We start from the raw sequence: 23,801 nt of genomic DNA, 5'->3' as shown, positions 1-23,801 counted from the left end.
ATGTGTAAAGGGCTTAAACCAGTGCTTTGCATATGCTAAAGTTGTCTGCTAGAGTTCATTTTCCTTATTTGCAAAATGGAGAGACCGACCTTTGCTTATTTCCTGTGAACAGGAAAACGATGAACTCAGAAATTAGCTGACAGAGCAAAGGGATTTGTGTGTGTGTGTGTGTGTGTGTGTGTGTGTGTACACATGTGCATGCAGCCCAGGAGTTTAGCAGCCCCGGGTGGCCAAGTGACCCCAAGGACTGGTGGCTTCTACATCTCTGCACACCTGTACTCCATTCTCAGATACCCATAGGTCATACAAGTTTATGAACTTGCTGATTCTTGGCTGTCTTTTTTTTTTTTTTTTTTTTGAGATGGAGTTTCGCTCTTGTTACCCAGGCTGGAGTGCAATGGCGCAATCTCGGCTCACCGCAACCTCCGCCTCCTGGGTTCAGGCAGTTCTTCTGCTTCAGCCTCCTGAGTAGCTGGCATTACAGGCACACGCCACCATGCCCAGGTAATTTTTTGTATTTTTAGTAGAGATGGGGTTTCACCATGTCAACCAGGATGGTCTTGATCTGTTGACCTCGTGATCCACCCGCCTCTGCCTCCCAAAGTGCTGGGATTACAGGCTTGAGCAGCTTCCTCAAGAGGCACACAATGCCTTACAATAACAGGTAATTCAACCAAGGCATCCCCCAGAGGCAGGAGGAAGTAGATGTGCTCTCCCATATTCACAGTGGCAAGATGATTTTTCTTTAATAAAGTGAGCTTTCGTTACATTGTTATTTCTAAGCCAATAAAACAGGAATCTCCTCAATAGTCCTGAGCTGTGTATCTAAATCTACAATCCTCTATGTAAAAAAGAGTTTACTCACAAAATCCAGAGCATAGGGGATGCTTCTTGTGCAGTCCAAGACCTGGGCACTGGAGAACGGCTGGGTGAAGCCTCTGGAGGGGATAGGAGATAAGATGAAAGGACATCAGAGAAAGCCAATGAGGCTCTTGTTTCTAGAAATGGTGTCTTTCCCTGTCACCCAGGCTGCAGCCTCTACCTCCCAGCCTCAAGTGATCCTCTCACCTCAGCCTCCCAAGTAGCTGGGACTACAGGTACACACTCCCAAGCCTAGCCAATTATTTTTATTTTTACTTTTGGTAGAGACGGGATTTTGCAATGTTGCCCACACTTTCTCGAACTCCTGAGCTCAAGCAATCCTCTTGCCTTGGCCTCCCAGTATTAAGATCACGGGCATGAGCCATCATGCCCCCAGCCAAAGCTCTTTTCAGTTCTCCGTTTTGTGACCGTCACAGCTCACAGAAGCCTTCTAAACAGCCAGAACTAAACTGTGAAGCTTCTTTATTCCCAACTTTTTGTATCGATGTGCACTGCTTTTATCATCAACAATACCATTGTTTAAAAGCAAAAGATATTATAGCAGATAACTGTAAATGGTGCCACACAATGCAAGGGAGGAGAAGGCAGTAATAAGCGCAGGAGCACTTTCTCCATGAGAGCCCGGAGAGAGTGGAACAGGCTCTAGGAGGCATCAGGGAAACTGTGCTAGGAGAGCCTGTCTATGGAAACAGCAATTGTGGGAATCAAGAGAGGGTACTGGAGATGCTGGGCTCACAGGTAGCCTGAGGTCGTTAAGATTCTCTTACACACGGGCCCACATTGGAGTCTTGGGATTCCCTGGGCTTTCTGGCTTGCTTGCCATCACTAGGCGATAGACCCAGAGGACCCAGACAGTAAGTCAACACACCACAAGTGGGCCGATGGGGGGTGAGGGGTGCTCCAGTCTCAAGTCCTAACCCAGGGTCCCTCTTCTGCCCTCACACGTGTCTGTTTTTTGAGCTAGCTAAGCACTTGGTTTCTCACACTTCTTTTGTTTTCTCAGAAAAAAACAACAACAGCAAATTCCATCTGCCTGTTTCAGCTAGCTCACCTTCCTCTAATAAAAGCTGAGTTCAGCTTAAAAGCTGATGATTAAAGGAAGGGGGAAAGTCTAAACCAGTGTGCTCACCCGCCCCTACTCTGCACCTGACATTTATGCAAAGTAGCCATTTGGCACAAAGGTGCCAAACTGTTCTGTCCAGTTACTTGGTCCTGTGATCCTGCTCTTCTTCTTGCCTCAAAGATTCTTCCAGCAACACCTCCCTCCTGCCTCCCCAAGCCAGAAGGACACACAGAATCACTGAGTTGGAATGGACCTTGGAGATGCGTTCATTCTTAATGCATTTACTGAGCATGTCCATGTTCCAGGCAGTGCACTAAGCACAGAAGATCACAAGGTCCAGGCTCCCTGGAGGTAGAGCCCAGAAACCCATATTTTAAGCTTCCCCAAGTGAGTTCTGTATGGACAGATTTGTGAGCCACATTCTAATATAATCCCCTCCTCTGGAACTAGTCTCTCCCACCTCTGAACTTGTGTTTTCCTTTATGTCATTGATGTTTATGTCACCTTTCCAACTTTTTATGAATTCTTCTCATACTCCCCCAGGAGATTCCATGGCAACAAACATTAGGCTTTCCATGATGTGCCAGCTCTGGAACTTCAAGACCAGTCCCTCTGGCTGGGTCATCCAAGGGTCCCACAGAGCCTACCCTGCGTGTCAGTGCCCATGCCATCATGACAAGAGCCCAAAGTGAGCTGGGACTGGCTCCAGAGCCAAGCTTGGACCTGCTGCATGTCTCAGGAGGGAATAGGGTTTCATTGAGTATCTTCTTCCTGACACTGCTTCTTTGTAGGATGTCACAGGGAAGTGCCTCAATTGCAAATTTATATCAATGAACACAAGCTGACAATCATCTCACTTTCAAAAGGGAGTCAGGGCTGGGCGTGGTGGCTCACACCTGTAATCCTAACACTTTGGGAGGCCGAGGCAGGTGAATCACCTGAGGTTGGGAGTTGAAGACCAACCTGGCCAATGGTTTCAGTAGAGACGGTGAAATCCCGTCTCTATTAAAAATACAAAAATTAGCTGGGCGTGGTGGCGGGTGCCTATAGTCCCAGCAACTTGGGAGGCTGAAACATGAGAATCGCTTGAACCCGGGAGGCGGAGGTTGCAGTGAGCTGAGATCATGCCACTGCGTTCCAGCCTTGGCCACAGAACGAGGCTCTGTCTCAAAAGAATAAATCAATAAAAGTAAGAGGCAGAACACTTTTTAACTTCAAATTGTCACGATTTCTCACTGTGAGTGGCATAATTATGTGAGAATAAAGATACCCCTCACGATTCTTTGCCCACTACATCCGGAGTTCAAGCACCTACTATAAGGGTCTCTTAAGCAGCTTTTCCGCCTCTCCCCAGTCCCTCCTATCCTCTACCCTGCCTCCTGAGTGCCCTCAGAAATGAAACATGAGCATCTGATCATGTTAGTAAGTTGCCTGTATCTCCTAGCGACTTCCCAGGCTCACAAAGCACCCCCAGCCTCAACCCTTCTCATAGCCCTAACCCTGCCTTTTGGCTCCTGCCATTTTCAAATATGGCACTGTTCCCCATCTCGGCACTTTCACTCCTGCTCTGTTTCTGCTTGGAATGTTCTCTTATCATTCACCCCACCACGACGTCACCAAGTCCATGTCCTGATCATTCACCCGCATTGAGGCCCCGGCCATAGCAGCACTTTCCCCAGGAAGCCTCTGTGATCATATTCGTGAGCCACTCGCTACCCCATGCTCTATACTTCTACCACGGCACCGGGCAAAGGCTTATTAGACAAGGTTGTTCTACTAGTTTCTTCTGCTGGTCGTAAGACTCTTTAATCAAAGCCCTGGGTCTTATCTCAAAGCCTAACATGACATCCTGCATTAGAGATTGTGCATCCCTAACCTGAAGTGCTCCGAAATCCATAACCTTTTGAGTGTCAACAATGACACTACTCATGTGCACAAACTTTGTTTCATGCACAAAATTATTTAAAATATTGTATAAAGTTGCCTTCAGGCCATGTGCATAAAGTGTATCTGAAACATAAATGAATTTTGTGTTTAGAGTTGGGTCCCATCCCCAAAAGGATCTCATTTTGTATGTGCAAATATTCTTAAATCTGAAAAAATCTGAAACTCAAAACACTTTTGTTCCCAAGTATCTCAGATAAGGGATACTCAACCTGTAGTAGGCATTTAATATGCACTAAAGGAGGAGGAAAAGAAGGTGAGAGGGAAGGAAAGGAGAGAGGGAGGGAAGGAGCAGGAATTTTCAGGACCTAGCACTTGTCCTGAAAGATCTGAGACAACTGTAGGCCGCCCAGGGAGACAGCTGAGCTTTGACTTCAGTCCTTCCCCCTCCTGGTGGGCAGTCCGTCCTTGCCCCATTCTAGACTCATTCCCGGCTCCTAGTGGCTTCTGTTCCCACCAGGAAACAGTGATCCCCTGTTCCCTGGCCTTTCTTTTGGAAGAAGAGCCTCTAATCAGCAAATTCACACAAGAGAATCTTCTCTGCTCATGCCTGCCTCTCAAAGGCAACTGCAATTACAAAGAGAACCCTGGAAAAGGAAGCACTTTGTTCCAAATAAATGAACTGGTACTCAAAGGAGACAAGAGATGGTTCATGGTAGGAAAGAAGGACCTACCTGGCAGAAGCCTGCTCCCATTACAAATCGCGCTGACCTGACCGTGTAATCTCTGTGTCAGAGTGGATGAAAGAGGAACCCTGAAGGGTGGAAGTCCCAGTCCCAAGTCCACTTCGGTGTCTTGTCCCTACGTGCTCTGCCTTCCCTCTATTCTGCATTCTCATCATGTCACGCCCTGACCCCCAGCATGCACAGGCTCTCTCACCCTGGGTAAAAAGTTCCGTTTACCCAAGGGCCACAGGGGAGTATATGTCCTGCTCTTCCACCCCACGACCCAAAGGATAATAGGACTGGTCTATTTAGGGCTAGTTAGAGCAGAACTCCAGAGGCATTGATTCATCTTATTACCTTGGACTGAATGCTGGATGTCCTCATATGGACAGTTCAGAAAAGAGAGCAACTGGACACTGCAGGCCTCAGGCCACCCAGCCTTTTCAGAAAGGCACACCTCCATCACACCATCCCGCCTCAGTCATACTTCACACGTGATTTTTCTAGTTTCTCAGCTGACACCTCTTTCCCATTAAAAAAAAAATCCCCAAGTGCCTGGTGGTTGGATGGGTAAGTGAAGCTCAATATCTGTGATATCAGCTCACAGCTTCTTCCTTACAGGCTCTGTCATCCTTCTCAGAGGCCAGGACTACTAGGAGTTAAAAACAAACGCATTCACACAGCCCGTGGGTGTGACCGGGAGTGAGAAAGAAACTCTTTGGGGATTTTCTGCAGAAGGCAACTAGTTAGACAATTAGGCTCAGCAGAGCATCACAAAGAACTGAAAGGGAGGAAGAGAGGTGCCTGGGCTCCTAAGAGCCCCCATAAGGGATTAAGCTACCCTGGCTGCTACTGACCCGAAACAAATCACAGCATCTCTCCCACGGCCACTTGAAGCTAAGAGGCTACCTTTAAAGCCCCTTTGCTGTGCACGAGAAAGCCCAGGAAGCCTAGATGAGGAGGAGCCGCCTTCAGATCACACCAACAGCCACAGTGGCACCCCCGAGACCCATTAGTGGGATGAATGTAGCCAGCCTCTTGGGAGGACCAGTTTTCATCTTATGGATGTAGTAGCCTTCCTGGGGTCCTGCCCACCAGCTCTGTCTCTGGTAGAGGTGGAAAGAGGAGATCCTGACATCTATTGTCCAGACAGCTGGAGTCAATTTCTAATGCATTCAGTGCAGAGTCTTGGGAAGATACTTCATCTTTTGGACTTCTGTTAAATGCACCTTGGAAAATCATGATGCTGAATGTGATCTTAGGGCATGAGTTGTATAATGCCCTTATTTTACAGATGGAGAGAGGCAAAGATTATCCAAGTGACTTGTCCAAGATAACACGATTAACAGCAGCAAGCCCAAATCCAGAACCTAAGCCCTCTAGGCTCTTTTTCCTGTCTCATGCTGCCACCCAGTGATCTCCTCTGACCTCTGTGTTCTGCCAGGAAACCAAGTGGCAAGCATGATTAAAAATAAGATCATGCTTTTACTCTGATAAAACATGTTCTCAGCCTGAACACAGTTGACAGTGGAGACATTTAGAAAACATTCATTCTATAAATTAGACACTAAATTTTCTATAGCATAACGTGTATTTATGCATCATATAGGAGGGTTTGAGTAGATGATTTCTAAGGCTCTGTATCGATTTAGAGAGAATGCCTTTGCATGCTTTTGCATATGTTATTTCTTCTACCTAAAATGCCCTCCCTCGGGTCCACACACAGCCTCTTTTCGTAACTCTAGGGGGAATGATCCATTCAGAAGAAAATATGAATAAGGAGTCCTGTAACACATGCCATGTGACAGTACAAAAGTGGCTGACATGTCAGTGAAGCATGAAATGGTACCCTGGGCATTGCCAATGGCTTCAGAAAACTTTGGGCTCCCAGAGAACTGATTCTACCTGCACGAGAGCACTGCCATGCCTCACTGTCACTTGTGTATATGCTCCCATTAGACTGTGCATTCTGTGAAAGGAGAGGTGCATTGTTTATTTTTGTATCCCAGCACCGAAAACAATGCTTGGCTCTCAGTAATCACATATGGGGTGATTTAATAAAAGGGTTCATCAGCCAAGGGTCTTGAAGGCTTCACAGGATAGAGAAAAGTACACAGACTTCAGAGTCAGACGGATTTTGACTGGCATTCTTACTCTGCCACTTGCTGGCTATGTGGCTTTGGCAAACCATTTACACTCTCTCAGGCTCAGCTGGCTTTTCCACAAAACAAGACTAGTAAGCTCACATTTTTAAACAGAAAAAAAAAGTTAAAAGATACAAGACAACAAGGTGCTGTGGGTGAGAATTAGCAGAAACTATGAACACCGGAATCTGATCTTGCCCCCCACATTTCCAAGTACATATATTTCCAAATATAACATCCAAATATTGGAATTATCAGGTAAAACTTATAAGTTAACTCTGCATAATTTGCCTGAAGAAATTAAAGAGCCTAAAAACGTGAGTAAATGTAAGACTCCATGCAAATAACCAAACAGATTTAAAAATGAACAAATTAGAACTTTCAAAACTAGAAATTATGACAGTGGAATTTATAAACCAAATGAATGGGCTTAATAACATGTTACACACAGGCAAAGAGTGTGAGTGAACTGGAAAAGATGGGTTTGAAGAAATTAACCAGCAAACAGCAAAGAGACAAAGAGATGAAAAATCTAGTCAGAGATTATAGATGTAGAGGATAAAACAAGGTCTAACATACATTTGAGTTTCAGAAGACGAGAAAGAATATAAAAGACATAATCACAAAATGGCTAGAAGAATTTTTCAGAACTAATGAAAGGCAAAATTATAAAACTTTCAGAAGGCAATATCTGTATAACTTCAGAGTAAGGAACGATTTATTAAGGCAAAAAGTGCATACCATAAATGCACCGGCTTTTCATTCATTACTTCTGTTTATCAAAAAACAACATAAAGAAAGTAAAAAGAAAACCCAAGAGTATATAAAAGCTGCAAGATAAAAGAGATTACTACACAAACATCAACTGCTCTCTTACATACCAGAAATGAACATTGGAATTTGAAATCAAAAGCACATTAACATTTACATTAACACTCCCAAGAAATTGAAAAACTTAGCTATAAATATGACAAAATATGTATAAGATCTATCTGAGAAAAACTACAAGACTCTGACAGAAGAAATCAAAGACTATCTAAATAAATTGAGATCTTTTCCATGTTCACGGTCGGAAGGCTAAATCTCCTTAAGATGTTAGTTCTTCCCAACTTAATCTGTAGATTCCACACAATCCCAATCAGAATTCCAGCAAGTTATTCCATGGACATCAATAAACTGATTCTAAAGTTCATATGGAAAAAGAAAAGACCTAGAATAGCCAATACAAAACTGAAGAACAGCAAAGTTAGACGACTGATGACCCAACCTCAAGACTGACTATAAAGCTACAGCGATCAAGACAGTGTAGCACTGAAGAAAGAACAGACAAATAGTTCAATGGAACAAACACAGGTCCCATAAACAGACCCACAGTAACAGAGTCAACTGATCATTGACAAAGGAGCAAAATCAATTATGGAGAAAGGAGTCTCTTCAACAAATAGACTAGGCCCAGCATGGTGATACACACCTGTAGTCCCAACTACTCAGAGGCTGAGGCCAGAAGATCACTTGAGATCAGGAGTTTGAGACCAGCCTGGGAAATGCAGCAAGACCTATCACAAACAAAAACAGTGCTGGCACAATGGAACACCACAGAAGAAAGTATTAATCTAGACACAGACCTTATACCTTCCACAAAAATTAACTCAAAATGGCTCATAGACCTACCTATAAATCACAAATCTATAAAACTTCTAGAAGATGACATAGAAGAAAATCTAGATAACCTTCGGTTCAGTAGTGACTTTTTAGCTACAATGAAAACAGCATGATCATGATGAAAAAAATGGATAAGCTGGACCTCATTAAAATTAAAACTTCTTCGCAAAGACTGTTAAGGAAATGAAAAGAGAAAACACAGACTGGTAGAAAATAAGTGCAAAACACATATCTAATAAGGGATTTGTGTCTACATATACAAAGAACTCTTAAAATTCAAGAATAAGGAAACAATCCAGTTAAAAACTGGCAAAATATCTGAATAAACACCAGCTCTCCAAATAAGATATATAGATGGCAAATATGCATGTGAAAAGATCCTCAATATTATATTATTAGGCAATTGCAAATTAAAACAACGAGATGCCACTACACACCTACTAGAATGCCCAAAACCATACACTTTGACAACATCAAATGCTGGCAAGGAGGTGACATAACAGGAATTCTTATTTGTTGTTGGTGGGAAGGCAGAATGGTACAGCTAGTTTGGAGGATAATGTAGCAGTTTCCTTTGAAGCTAAATGTAGCCTTAACCTACAATCCAGCAATCATGCTTCTTGGCATTTACCCAAATTAACTAAAAAATGTATATCCGTATAAAAAACCTGCACATGAATGCTTATGGTAAATCTGTTTATAACTGCTAAAATATTGGAAGCAACCAAATTATTCTTCAATCAGTGAATGGATAAACAAACTGGTACATCCATACAGTGTGGTATTATTCACTGATAAAAGGAAATAAACTATCAAGCCATGAAAAAGTGGAGAACTTTGCTAAATGAAAAAAGGCAGTCTGAAAAGGCAACGTACTGCATGATTCTATGGTACAATACTCTAGAAAAGGCAAAACGAAGGAGATGGAAAAGAGTGGTTGCCAGGGGGTTTGTTGTGGGGGAAAGGAATGAACAGATGGACAATGGACTATTTTTAGGTCAGTGAAACTATCTTGTATCATCCTATAATAGTAGATAAATGACACTATGCCTTTGTCAAACTCGATAGAATGTACAGCACAAAGGAGGAACTCTGATGTAGACTATGAACATCAGTTAATAATGTATCAATCTTGGTCCATCAATTGCACCAACTACACATGAATGTAAAATGTTAATAATAGGGGAAACTGTACAGAGGAATAGGGTATATGGAAAGCGTACTTCTCTGCTCAATTTTTCTGGGAACCTAAAACTCCTCTTTAAAATTAAGTAAGTAAAAAACAGACAAGCCAACAACTAGGAGAAGGTATTTGTAGCACATACAACTGAGGAAGGATTAGTAGACAGAATATGTAAAGTATTCTACAAATCAATAAAAAGGGCAAACAACACCACAGAAAAATATTTAAACAATAAAGGCATGACAAGGCATTTCAAAGAACAGGAAACACAAATGGCCAATAAATATATGAAGAAAGGTTCAGCCCCATTAACAATCATCATCAAAATACATGTTAAAATGCAATAAATTGGCCAGGCATGGTGGCTCATGCCTGTAATGCTAGCACTTTGGGAGGCTGAGGTGGGTGGGTCACGATGCAGGAGATCAAGACCATCCTGGCCAACATAGTAAAACTCCTTCTCTACTAAAAATATAAAAAAAGCTAGGCATGGTGGCATGTGCCTGTAGTCCCAGCTACTCGGGAGGCTGAGGCAGAAGAATTGCAAAGATCACACCATTGCACTACAGCCTGGGTGACAGAGCAAGACTCTATCTCAAAAAACAAACAAACAACAACAACAAAATTAATTATTGTTAGTAAATGGCAAACTTAAAAAGTCACACAATATCAGGTACTAAAATGGATGTGGAATGACTGAACTGTGTGCACACTGCTGTTGACAAGGTACATTGGTACCAGTGTTTTGGAAAACAGTTTGTCATTATCTGGTAAAGTTAAGCATTCACATATCCTGTTACCCAGCAGTTTCCCTCCTGGGAAGACACCTTAGAAATGTCTATACAGACGCACTAAGAAACATGAGCAAGAATGCTCATAGCTGCATGATTTTAAATAGCAAATATGGCGGGGCACAGTGGCTCACCCAGCACTTTGGGAGGCCAAGGCTGATGGATCACTTGAGGTCATGAGTTTGTGAGACCAGCCTGGCCAACATGGAGAAACTCCATTTCTACTAAAAATACAAAAGTTAGTTGCACGTGGTGGTGCACACCTGTAATCACAGCTACTTGGGAGGCTGAGGCACAAGAATAACTTGAACCCGGGAGGCAAGGCTGCAGTAAGCTGAGATCGCACCACTATACTCCAGCCTGGGAGACAAAGCAAGACTCTTGTCAAAAAAAAAAAAAAAATCACGGCTGGGCATGGTGGCTCACACCTGCAATCCCAGCACTTTGGGAGGCCAAGGTGGGCAGATCACTTGAAGTCAGGAGCTAGAGACCAGCCTGGCCAAAATAGTGAAACCCTGCCTCTACCAAAAAAACAAAAATTAGCTGGGCATGGTGGCAGACGCCTGTAATCCTAGCTACTTGGGAGGCTGAGACAGGAGAATCACTTGAACCTGGGGCGGAGGTTGCAGATCTCGCCACTGCACTCCAGCCTAAGTGATAGAGCGAGACTCCATCTCAAAAAAAAAAAAAAAAGGAAAAAGGAAAAAAAAAATAAATAGCAAATACACAAGAAAAAACAAAATGTCCATTAATTACAAAACTGATTTTAAAATGTGGTGTTTCTGTATAATGAAACACGGCAGTTAAATTAATTGATAACCAGTGTTCCTAGAACAGAGGATCATCATCTTATTCATAGTATTTAAATACTCAGGGCACAGGTAATGATCAATCAGAAGAGGCCTGATCTATCCCAGTAAAAGCCAGCCAAATGTTATACCAGTATACACTGGCTTAGCACTAAGCATAAAAAGCAAGTTGCAGAAGAACGTGTAACAGTATGATTCCATGTACATAAAAATCAAAAACATGCAAAATTAGCCAATACGTAGTTTAGAAGATTTAGAAACAGATCATCAGTGGAATAATAGATAAAGAACTCAACAGAATAGTTATCTCAGGGGACAATGAACAGGACAAGATGCAGTGGGAAGGGACACACAGGGGACTACTTTTGTAAAATCTTGTGTTAGGTCCACACAAAAGTGGCCATGGTACTGCAGTATCATTCTTTATACCTTACATGTATCTCTTTAATATTCTTTCACATATACTCAACACTTAATCATGAGAATTATTTCTTGAAAAGGAAGTATGAATTACAGAATAAAATCTGAATCCTGATTTCAGCTTTTATTCCCAGAACGACTTTGGGTACCTTGCTATATAAATCTCTGGATCTCAGTTTCCTTCTCTGTCAAATGGAGGCGATGACCACCTCAACATTGTTGAAAGAAGCGAGCATACACTGCTATAACACACACGGAAAAGGCAGGGATTGCATTCTGAACATCTCTATTCTCACCTCCAATGTCGAACTGCTACTCTATTTGTCATAGCCTGAAGAAGCTTTCAATAGAAGTATCTATTGCTCTGATTAATTCTTGTACTAAAAGACATGCGCCCCCCAACAATTCCTGCTCATTTCACATTCCTTTGACATAACCAAAAGTAATTTCAAATCTTTGTTCTCCTTCCTTTTATTAGAAATCAAAGCACCAATGAAAATGCAGAACAAAGAAACTGGTACTTCCCATGTAGATCTCGGGAAGAATGGGGCCCTGGGAAAGAATGGGGAAGAGTATGTAAAACTCTCCTTCAGGGCCCCAATTCATCCCAAATGTAGATATTATATACAAGTGTATGCCTATGTTCATTGAGCCACTGATTTTTTTAGATCGGCTGCTTGTGATTATATGTTAGATGTTTTAATGTTAACTTGTAATGATCATTACAAGTTCTTCTAGTCTGAGTCTTCCATTTGCATTTAAAAGTTGAATGCAGGCTGGGCGCGGTGGCTCACTCCCATAATCCCAACACTTTGGGAGGCCAAGGAGGGTGGATCACAAGATCAGGAGTTTGACAACAGCCTAGCCAATATGGTGAAACCCATCTCTACTAAACATACAAAAATTACCTGGGTGTGATGGCACACACCTGTAGTCCCAGCTACTCCAGAGGCTGAGGCAGAAGAATCGCTTTAATCCAGGAGGCAGAGGTTGCAGTGAGCCTAGATTGTGGCACTGCACTCCAGCCTGGGCAACAGAGCGAGACTCCATCTCAATTTTTAAAAAAAAGTGAAGGCCAGGTGCGGTGGCTCATGCCTGTAATCCCAGCACTTTGGGAGGCCGAGGAGGGTGGATCATGAGGTCAAGAGATCGAGACCATCCTGGTCAACATAGTGAAACGCTGTCTCTACTAAAAATACAAAAAATTAGCTGGGCATGGTGGTGCGTGCCTGTAATCCCAGCTACTTGGGAGGCTGGGGCAGGAGAATTGCCTGAACCCAGGAGGCGGAGGTTGCGGTGAGCCGAGATCACGCCATTGCACTCCAGCCTGGGTAAAAAGAGCGAAACTCTGTCTCAAAAAAAAAAAAAAAAAAAAAGTGAATGCATTACCATAAATAATAGTGTTCCACCTTAAGAACCTAGACAAAACTAGCAATTAACATTTCTGCTGCTTGCCCTCTCTTCAGTTTCCTCTGATTTCCATTCCTTTGCCCAACACCAAATGGTCAGATTAGGGTTTTGTTTTGTTCCTGCTTTTTGTATAGGGAGTGCTGATGAGACAGGGAAATGAAAAAATGAATGGCTCTCAGATACCCTCTTTCACTGTGTGACACTCGTTGATAAGCCCATCTCTTACAGGAAGCCCCTTTCTGTTAAATGGAGAGACAGAGGAAAGGTAAAAGCAACCAATATTTATTGGGCTTCCAACATTTGCCAGCCGGAGAGCTCACATTCTCTTACCTCATTTAATATCACCGGAATCAGAGAATGCAGGAATAATTATTCCAGTTTCACAAACAGCAAAGGGTCAGAGACAATGACCTAACTGAGGTCTAGAGCTGATGATGAAATGGACACCTGTCCCCACGTGATAGAAAAGAGCTTTTTAAAAAATGTACATGACCCCCAAATATTCTGATTTCAGTAGTCTTTAAAACTTCCCTGGGTGTTCCCAATACACAACCAAGGCTAAGAATCTCTGGTCTATTCAATTCCAACTCTTTAACTGCCAGGGAAAATAAAGGTGAGTTGTTACCATTCTCAGCATTTAATCAAAACATCTGATCTTCCTACAAAGAATCCCAATTTTACAGTTTATGAGTGTTTTATGGCCTGTTTTGTTCTCCACTGCATCCCTAGCCCCCAGAACTACATCTGAAATGAGTAGACAGTAGATATTTGTAGGGGGAACAAATGAATAAACACACTCCTAGTTTTTATTCCACAAGTACACATCAAGTGCTATTCTGTGCGAGGCACTGACCTAGGTTCTGGGGGTCTGGCACTGAACCAGTCCAGTAAAACTTTGCCATTGTGCAGTGTCCATTCTAGAGCAGCAATGTCCAACAGAAATATTATATGAGTCATGCATATAATTTAAAATTTTCTGGTAGCCACATTAAAGAGGTAAAAAGAAACAGATGAAATTAATTGTAATAATATGTTTTATTTAACACATATTCAAAATACTATCTTAAAATATAAACAATATAAAATTATTTTACAACTTTATTGAGGTATTAATTGGCATATGATAAAATATAAACTGCAATATGATATAAATAAAATACAATAAAATAAGACAAAATATTAACCCAACTATAAAAAATTACTAATGCGTCATTTTATATTTATTGTTTTCACATCAAGTCTCTGGAATCTGGTGTGCATCTGACACTCACAGCACGCCCCCAGTAGGAGACATGCCAAGGGCCATGTGCCAAGGGCTACCATATTGGACAGTGCAGTTCTGGGGGGCAAGACAGACAATAAACAAGGAAGCAAACAGATTTGTAATTAGAAAGGGTGGGAAAGGAAACCCTCTCTAAGGAGGTGATATTCGGCAAGTGAAAGGATCTAAGAAATTAACCGAGAAAAAGTACCTGTGCTTCTGATGCTGAAACTGAAAATGTGTCTTCAGGATGATTCTGGATGTACTTTGTAGCATCTTGTGGTTGTCAGGGAGATTGTAATGTAATATCCTAAATTAACAGCTTCCCTCCCTAGGACTCTCTCCCAGGTTCTCTTCCTGGCATAGCCTAACCTGCGATCCTGGAGCTCAGCTAGCTTCTCAAGTCCCGGAAACCAGCTGAGGCAACGCTGACATGCAGAAAAGCCAGAAGTCCTCCAGCCTACTGGTTGGGATGACTGAGGACCAAAAGACCTCTGTTCCCCCTGCCGGCAGTTAGGATAAATACAACACGGAGCATTTTCCTGAGAGTCCGATCTTGGCTTACCACAACTCCGCCTCCCGGGTTCAAGAGATTCTCCTGCCTCAGCCTCCCGAGTAGCTGGGATTATAGGTGCACGCCACCAGGTCCGGCTAATTTTGTATTTTTAGTAGAGACAGGGTTTCGCAATGTTGGTCAGGTTGGTCTCGAACTCCGGACCTCAGGTGATCCACCCGCCTCTCCCTCCCAAAGTGCTGAGATTACAGGCGTGAGCCACCGCTCCCAGCCTCCTGAGAGGCTGAGAGTTCTTTGATCCTTGCCAGCTAAGCAAAAAGGATAGGGAACCTCCACTGGCATCAAGGTTTTACCTCGTGTTAGCCAAATGAATAGGGCATTCTGAAAAGAACTCCAGATTACTAGAGAGAGGGCTACACTATCGTCTTAAAGTCAAGTGAAATCACATTTAAAAATTTCCCTTGGCTGAAATGTTACCAAGATCCATATTAAAATATGTGAATACTTGGTTATTATAAATATCACACTTATCATTTGTAACTTTAAATACTGTGAAAACATAAATTATGATTCATTTATTTAAATATTTAAGTTGTCCTCTTAACACCTGCTTGGGGCAGTAGACATGGTAAGATCCATAGCTCCCTCTTCAGCGTTTTCTTAGATGAAGGGATTATGATTCATACAATTCATTTTCTTTCTCCAGTTAGTATCGTAACTGTCCACTGAAACCCAAGACTTCATGTGCAGAAACCAGTTACTGACTTGTTTGCATTTCCTTACTCAAACCTATTAAATTCAATTGGATGAGAAGTCCATTGAGGTAAACCAATAGACAGTAAAAGATTTATTTAAGACCCATTAGAATGACTAGCAATACGAAGACAGTAGTTTTAAGTTTAAAGGTATTTTTAAATGATACTGCAAATTTGCCAGTAATTATTGTAAAATACAACATGAGCAAATCAATTTTGAATATGGCGTTTTTATTTTATTTTAATTTATTTTGGGACAGAGTTTTCTTCTGTTGCCCAGGCTGGATGCCGTGGTGCAAGCCCGGCTCAGTGCAGCCTCAACCTCCTGGGCTCAAGTGATCCTACTACCTCAGCCTCCCAAAGTGCTGAGATTACAGGTGTGAATCATCATGCCCAGACTTACTTTATTTTTTGACAATTTCTATCATTGTAACTGCAATAGAGTTTGCTTTCTTTAAAATTAATTGTAATGTACAAGGAACTTTACAGAAAAACATTTAACAGAGCTGTCATTATGCAACAGAGAGGCATATGGATTTGGTCGGGTGTGGCGGCTCACACCTGTAATCCCAGCAGTTTGGGAGATCAAAGTGGGATGATTGCTTGAACCCAGGAATTCAAGACCAGTCTGGGCAACACAGCAAGGCCCTTGTCTCTACTTTCAAAAATTTAAAAAATAGCAATTAAAAGAGAAGATGGGTTTGAATTCCATCCTCCACTCACTGGCATTATACCCATAAGCTAGTTGGCCTTGCTTGTATATCAATCTCCCCCTCTGTAAAATGAGAATAATAATAGCAGTTGCCGCTAAGGCACATGTGTCACCTCAGCATTCAATAAATGTGCACTCTAGCAGCTTAAAAAAGTGCAAGTTGCAAACCTCATGATGATTTTGCTAAAATAAAATCATAACCAAGACTGTTCTGTTTGCACCATATTTTAACACTTGAAAAGAATGCCATCTTTATTATATTATCATGTTTTGCTGGAGGCTTATTTTTTCAACTATTTTACAGTACTTTTTATTTTATCAAAGTAAGTTTGTTTTAAGTATTCAAAATTGCACCTGTAAATTGCAAAATAAATGTGTTTTGTTATATGTGGCAGTGGTACCAGTAGCGGGCTAGAGCCTTAGGGTCTATTTGGATGAGTTCTAATCCCCAGAGGGACAATACTAGGGTTAAATCAGGAAGAGCGCTTAGAAGAGGAAACTAAAGTCCTAATTTTCAGGAAGTGTATGTGATTTATACGAGGACGGTTTTTGCTAGTCCTTCTAGGCTGTCGAACTCCGCTTCTCCCAATCAGTGGTGCAGGCAGGATTCAGAAGTCAAACCTGAGTGCTTTGGGCTGAAGTTTGCTGCAAAACTTTCAGGACAAAGACCCCAAACAATGTGATCTTTTGAACAAACTAAGAAATTCAAACTGAGTGCTGCTGGATTTTAAAAATACCCCTGATTTAGAAGTTGATCCCATAGATGGTTATCACAAAGTCATCCCATCACAACTTTAACTTCAGTGCAGTGGCACTGCACTAGTTTTTGTGCCAGAGTAAAGGGAAAGACACCATGTCTGTGTTAGGAAAAAAAAGCAAATCTTTTCTCGAAATGTTCTTGAACTATTCCAGGACACTTCTGGTAGGATCCCGCTTATATAGGGCAGAATAAAAGATACCGTGGATGCCCTCACCCACGGTCTTCTGGAATACGTGTCAGATTAAGGTCTTGCCCTTCTGCTGATTTTCCTTCCACACCCACCCCCAGATTTGGCCCTGCCAGTCAGCGTGATCCCCCACACCTTTCCCTTTGCACTGTCCCCAGAGGTGCTTGGAGTACAACCACCCCCACTGGATCCTGAGTCCCTACGTCCTTGCAATATCTCACTTTCCCAATGAAAATTCAAAGATCTTACCTTAGCATACTTTAACTTTTCTTTCAAACCCATGGATGAAGTCAAATCGCATGTCCTTGGCTTTTTAGCATCAATGTGAGTCCTGCAATAAGGGGAGTAAAAAGTAATTGGCAGGAGGAGTAAACCTAAGCAATGGCCCTCACACTCAGGGACAAAAGACAGCAGGCAGGTTTGAAGAAAAGAAGGCAACAGGCCTAAAAGCAGGAGCAAGGTCTCTGCTTCTCCCTTGCTTCACTTCTCATGGCCACTTGAGGTCAGGAGGTCAGAGCAAAAGACAGAAGCCAGGAAAGGAGGAGAGAATCAAATGATTCGCGGTTTAAGAAACTAAGGGGGAAAAATCCCATTTCCTCTAGTTCACTGGAGAGTAAATTTCATGCTTTTGCCACAAACATAAGTCTCCTATAAGATGGGCATATCTGTGGGCTATTTGGATAGTTTAACACCTATAGAAAAAAAAGGGGGACAGTTGGTGGAAACACTTTCTCTAAACGTCATTTGGTCATGTTTGCATTTTCTGTTCAGAGCACAGTTCTATGAATAATTAACTTACTGCAAGACAAAAAAACATTGCACACATTTATGGAATCTAGTGTAACAGTAATTTCTGTAAGTGGAAGGTGAGTCTTGGAGGGCTCTCAGGACACCCCCACTCCCTGTTACATTAGCAGAGCACCGCTGAAACTGCTTGCTCTGTGTCCCTTACAAGTCCCTTTTCAGCCTCTAACCTTAACCAAGAGCTAAGGGAATCAAGAATACAAGAAACGAGCAGAACGGGAACCAATGCAAATGTTATCACAGCTTCTACAAATCACTCCACTGGCAGGCTCTTGCACACACTATGTAAATGATGATGGCACCACTACTTTGAAAGTATTCAGAGGACTGAGGACAAGTCAGGCTAGCATTTGCTGCAGCATAACTATTGAAAAATCAGAAGCTGTCCATAATGGAAAGTTCAAAAACTTGGCACACATATGTTTTATGAAATATAATGCAGTCATTTACAAAGATAGATCTTTAAGTGTGCCTATAATGTATTGAGCAAAACACAGTAGAATATGTGTGTAATATAAGTCTATATTTATTTAACAAAAACCAAAATGCAAGCATGACTTTACAAGGCCATACTGAAAAATCTGGAAGAAATGAACTATAATAGTGACTTCTGAGAAGTAGGGCTGGGGGAGGTGAGTGGGAACGTTAATTTTAACACACACACACATACATACGATATGAAAATATCCTGCACAAAAGCAAACAAAAATTACCAGTAGCTTCTCTGCTTATGATCATAGTTTCACTTCTTCCTTCCTTTCCTTTCTTTCTATAAACATTTGCTGAGACAATTTCACTGATGAACCAGACATGGTCTCTGCCCTCAAAGAGAACTCCTTATCCAGGAAAGGAGCTATATAGAAGTAAGTAGATCATGATGCTGCATGTGACCGATGTATTAATAATGCAGGCTTGTGCAAACAGCTCACAGAGCATGCTTCAAGGCGTGGACTCGGTCAGCTGGGGGAGCTGAGGAAGCCTTCATGCTTAAGCGGGACAGAACCATCTCTGAAGAATGAGGGGGGCAGGCAGGGGTGTCAAGGGCAGATGGAGGAGGACACACAAAGAACATAGACATGAAAGAACATTGTCTTTTCCAGAAATTCTGAGCACTCTCCTTGGACATTGCTGGTGGAGGGCCAGGGAGGTGGGTTAGATTGTAAAGGGTCACATGGTCCAAGCTGGAGTCTTAGGGCCTACGTGGCTATGCTAAGCCTGGGCTAAGATGAGATTTGTATTCTGGTACCATCTCCCTCATAACATCATGAAGCACAATCTGGAGGAACTAGGAAGGCATTTGGGGTGTCTAGACAAGAGGTAATGAGAGCCTCAATTAAGGCAGTGACAGTGAGTATAGAAGTATGAACTTGGGAAAGATTTGGGAGACAGAACAGGTAGAATTTTGGCCATCAACTGGACATGGGATTTGTAAAATCTCAATATTGGGCAAAAATGAATACAATAGTTTTTCCTGTCAAGACTCTGTGTGGAGTGTTCTCTTCCTTTACTTCACAGAGATGTAGGAGACTATGAAAGAACATGTGCAAAGGGCGCAGAGGCTCACACCTGTATCCCAGCACTTTGGGAGGCCGAGGTGAGTAGATCACCTGAGGTCAGGAATTTGAGACCAGCCTGGCCAACATGGAAAAACCCCACCTCTACTAAAAATACAAAGGAAGTTAGCCGCGTGCAGTGGCATGCGCCTGTAATCCCAGCTACTCGGGAGGCTGAGACAGGAGAATCTCAACCTGGGAGGCAGAGGTTGCAGTGAGCCAAGATCACACCACCACCCTCCAGCCTGGACAACAGAGTGTGACTCCATCTTAAAAAAAAAAAAAACACACAGTAAATGTGAAATCTTCCAAACAACTAGAGCCCTTTCCTCTGTTCAGCTCTGACAACTCTGGAGGTAGAGAAGGAGCAAGCCCTAAAGGAAATGCTGTGGAATCATGGAGTCTTGTCTCAAAACCCCCTAACACACAGTGCCATGAATTTGAATGAGTCGTTTATCCTCTCTGTGCTCAGTTTCCTCATCTGCAAAATGATGAGACTGGACCAGATGATTTCTAAAGTCCTTTTCGGGTCTACATTTCTTTAAATCTACAAAAATACTGACAAGACTGAAAAAAAATATCTGTTGTGACTTATTCCAACTTTGCCATCCCTTGGATAATTCTGTGATTACTAAACTATTTTGTGCCTTTCTTTTTTTTGTGCACGAAATCTGGCTTCCAACAGTACAATTTAACCCTTGCTCAAAGCTTTGCACATGCTCCCTTTTTATCCTCAAAATATGTGGTGAGTTATGTGGAAAAGAATTAAAATGCTTTTTATATTTCGTTTGTGTCTTGCTGCATGAAAGATTGAAGATTGATAATAAACTCAGCTCAGAGCTAGAGGGAATGTTCCTTTGAGAACTGAAACCAAAAGTTTGGCCATCCTCATTTTCATCTTACGTGCGGGTCAGTGTTCCCCTTCCTCTTCCTCTCTTTCCTCGAGTGTTCAACAGCCTTTTGCCTAACTCATTTCTTCATTTGGTCAAGAGCTTTAGTGTAACTTAATGATCTTAAGTGTATGTCTATTTTTGTCTCATATGATTGTATTTTGGGAACATAAATAGTAAGCCTGCTTTCTTAACATTTCCTTTTGGGGTCAGGACAGTGACTTGTCTATTGAAAACTGGGTACAAATTTGCGGAAGGAAGAGAAATCTAAAATAGATTAATTCATCAAAAAATCTCAGAGCATCCACTGTGTGCCAGCTACTGTGCTAAGCATGGAGGATTCAAAGATAAATAAAACAGAATCCTTGTTTTCAAAGAGTTCGAAGTCTCGAGGGCAAGACAGATCACAGAGGTGCCAGCCTTACTGCCGTGCATAGGCTTTCATATTAATACATACACATTATCTATGCATAAAGGACTTCAATATCCAGGAAGGAAACAAATCTTTTGAGATTTATCTGTTATGATTTTAGTATTTCTACTACAATTGGCAGTAGCTTGATCTTTATGCCCAGGGGCTGTCTTTGGGGCAGAAAGTGTGGCAATGTAGGATTTGCAGGGATTCCCTTTGCATTCTGTGAACAGGAGATAATGTATTTAATGAAATTCAGTTATATTCATTTGTAATTGATACCTAATAGATGTATATATTTATACATTTATATAATATATCATCAAGCCAGGGCTTCCAAGTGTTCTCTACTAGTTATTTGGAAATATACAACAGATTATTGGTTACTATTGTCACTCTGCTGATTTATTGAACACTGTGTCTTATTTCTTCTATCTAACTATATTTTAAGTCACAGTCATTTCAGCCATAGAGAATTCCTTGGACCCTTTGCATATATCCCTGAAACTCTTGAAGGTTCACTGACTCCCAGACTCTGGAGTTAGAAGTGGTTTTGGAGACGATCTCATCCATTTTCCCACCCAGGGGAAGAGTCCTTCCTATGACATCCCTGACAATCACTCTATCTAGGCTGGAATATTTCTGTGACAGAGTGCACTGTTTTTCTAGGCAACCCACTTCACACTCAGCTGTTAATTTACATATGGTTGGTGCTTGATAAATATTTCTTAGAAAAACAAATGATATTGAGCAAAATTTCCCCCACTGATCCTTGCTGTCCTCTGCAGAGTACAAAGGAACAAATCTGTCTCTTTACTGCTCAAGAGTTCTTGCATGTTCCAAACCTGAGTAGAAAAAAGCCTGCTTCCCTCCCCTGCACCTCCTCATCTCCAGGCATTCTGTGAAGTTTTTTCAAACCTGTCTTCATATGATGGCACATCCAGGCCTGACAGAGACAGTCTGCCTTGTGGTTGCTCTTATTTTCTAGTTTTCTATGATCTCAAAGTGGCTACAGTCTCCAGAGCCTGGATTATGTTCTAATCACTGCTAAGTCAGGCAGCAAGACCATATCCTCTGATGCGGTCATCGCATTTCTATTACTGCAGCCCCCACCAGCATCTGCTCTTTGGGGAGCTCTCACGACACACTCACAATGGGCTTGGAGTCAACTAAAACCACTAATTCCCAGTGCTGGGTCCTCCACATGCTTGAGAAGTATGGATTCTAGCCGAGTTCTAACAATATGTGGAGCTGGAGAAGGCAAAGTCAGGGAAGAGTGGCCGGCATACTGCTAGAGATTCCCTTCCGGTTTATCTCTGCGTTCTCCATAAGAACCAAAACAAACGAGAAACCATAGATGTAAGTAATAGAAGCAATCAGCCAGAGTCCATGCTTGAAGAATTTCTTAGAACTACGAGGTTTTACATACCAACCACGTGTAGGTGATTCAATCGCTCAAGCAAGACAAAAGGTATTTCCATTTGTTGTTTCCGCTGTTTGAACTTTTTTCCTAAATGGCCTCCTGCTTTTGCCAAGTCTCCACTTAAGCCTAGACAGTGAAGCCTGGACAGTGAAGCTTGAATTAATATTGGTGGCCCGGTGTGGTTGCTCACACCTGTAATTCCAGCACTTTGGGAGGTCGAGGTGGGTGGTTCACCTAAGGTTGGGAGTTCAAGACCAGCCTGACCAAAATGGAGAAACCCCGTCTCTACTGAAGATACAAAAAAATTAGCCAGGCGTGGTGGTGCATGCCTGTAATCCCAGCTACTTAGGAGAGTGAGACAGGAGAATAGCTTGAACCCAGGAGGTGGAGATTGTAGTGAGCTGAGATTGCACCATTGCACTCCAGCCTGGGCAAAGAGCAAAACTCTGTCTCAAAAAAACAAACAAACAAAATATTGGTGATACTGTTAGTTGCTTAAGACATGTCAGAGGGGTCACAATTTTCCTAAGCTCTGAGGAGCTGCTGAACATTTCAAATGCAGCAAATGTCACAAAATAGCCTTCAGAACCCCTCAAATTGTGCATCGTTCATCTGTTTTTAAAGGAGAGATTTGCTAATACTGGGAATCTCCTGTGAGCGGCAGCTCTGGGTGTATGATCTCCACACACCTTAGCGTGCTTTTGTGACCGGCGCTGGGCTCTGGTTGAGCAGAGGTGCCCAGGCATATGGGCTGGGTGGGAACACAGTTAATGCCTGCCAGAGCCTCAACGCGAGGCCTGTGGTCATGGGCACACTTAGGACTACCAAGTGGACACGCAGTAAATAAGAGAAAGAAAGGGAGGAAGAAAGTCTGGCGTCCCAGTGAGGGCTGGAAGGACAGTTCCAGGGTAGGTGTGATGAGTTTCTCAGAAGCCCTCACTCCCTGTCCTGCACTCAGCTGGAGTCGGCGATGCATCGGCATCTTAACAGAAAAGTATACTGATGTTGGATTCCGAGGATGCAGCTGTATTTTCCAAGTCTGCGCACCACACCCCGGGCTCTCTCTGACCCACACTCCCCAGTCTACTCTTGCATTCCGCGCGCTTTTCGTTCTTCCCCACGACCCCGTCTCCCAGCTTTGTCACCTAGAAGAGCGTAGCGGACCCTAGCTGGCTCGTAGTCTTGCCGGAATGCTCGCGAATTAAGAGCCTCCGCGGTCCTTTTATTCTGGTGCGGGTAGATGGCGAGTGGAGCTGCCCGAGGCCGGCGCTGACCGCCAACCGCTGCGGGAGGCTGGGAGCGCGAGGCAGAGCGCGCGACACGGCCACGGCCCCTCCCGTCGCTATAGAAACGGCATCCGCCCTTTTGTGACTCCGGAGCTGAAAGGGCTTCCTCAGGCTATGGTCCAGTCCCAAACCACCTTGCAGAGCAGCAGCCTAAAGAACATATTTCTCATCCTCCTACTCGCACTCTCTTGCCCCAGTTCTTTAAAATACAGGGCAAGAATTGAACAAAATCCCAGCTAAAAGAGCTTAATATTGGTTGCCCAGACCAGAC

The 23,801-nt window shown here is 42.7% G+C and overlaps 1 protein-coding gene across 48 annotated transcripts in view; it reads right to left on the bottom strand.

Annotated features, from left to right (window-relative positions):
- Positions 1-23,509, bottom strand: part of LOC108590228 (uncharacterized) — a 118,263-nt gene extending 94,754 nt beyond the window's left edge. For 43 of the 48 annotated variants that reach the window (XR_013522578.1, XR_013522576.1, XR_013522575.1 and 40 more), the window contains exons 1-3: positions 23,390-23,509; positions 17,412-17,493; positions 866-938 (exon numbers count right to left, since the gene is read on the bottom strand). The gene's annotated coding sequence lies outside the window, so the exon portion shown is untranslated. Of the gene's footprint in view, positions 1-865; positions 939-13,303; positions 15,538-17,411; positions 17,494-22,250; positions 22,385-23,389 lie in introns of all 48 variants that reach the window. The other 5 variants (XR_013522580.1, XM_078338504.1, XM_078338506.1 and 2 more) reach the window with 3 other exon arrangements.
- Between the last annotated feature and the right edge of the window lie 292 nt (positions 23,510-23,801).

The sequence above is a fragment of the Callithrix jacchus genome, chromosome 9, assembly GCF_049354715.1.
Source record: "Callithrix jacchus isolate 240 chromosome 9, calJac240_pri, whole genome shotgun sequence".
In the NCBI taxonomy this organism is placed as follows: domain Eukaryota; kingdom Metazoa; phylum Chordata; class Mammalia; order Primates; family Cebidae; genus Callithrix; species Callithrix jacchus.
The sequence above is the reverse complement of the archived record's forward strand: the minus strand, read 5'-3'. Positions and strand labels throughout refer to the sequence as shown.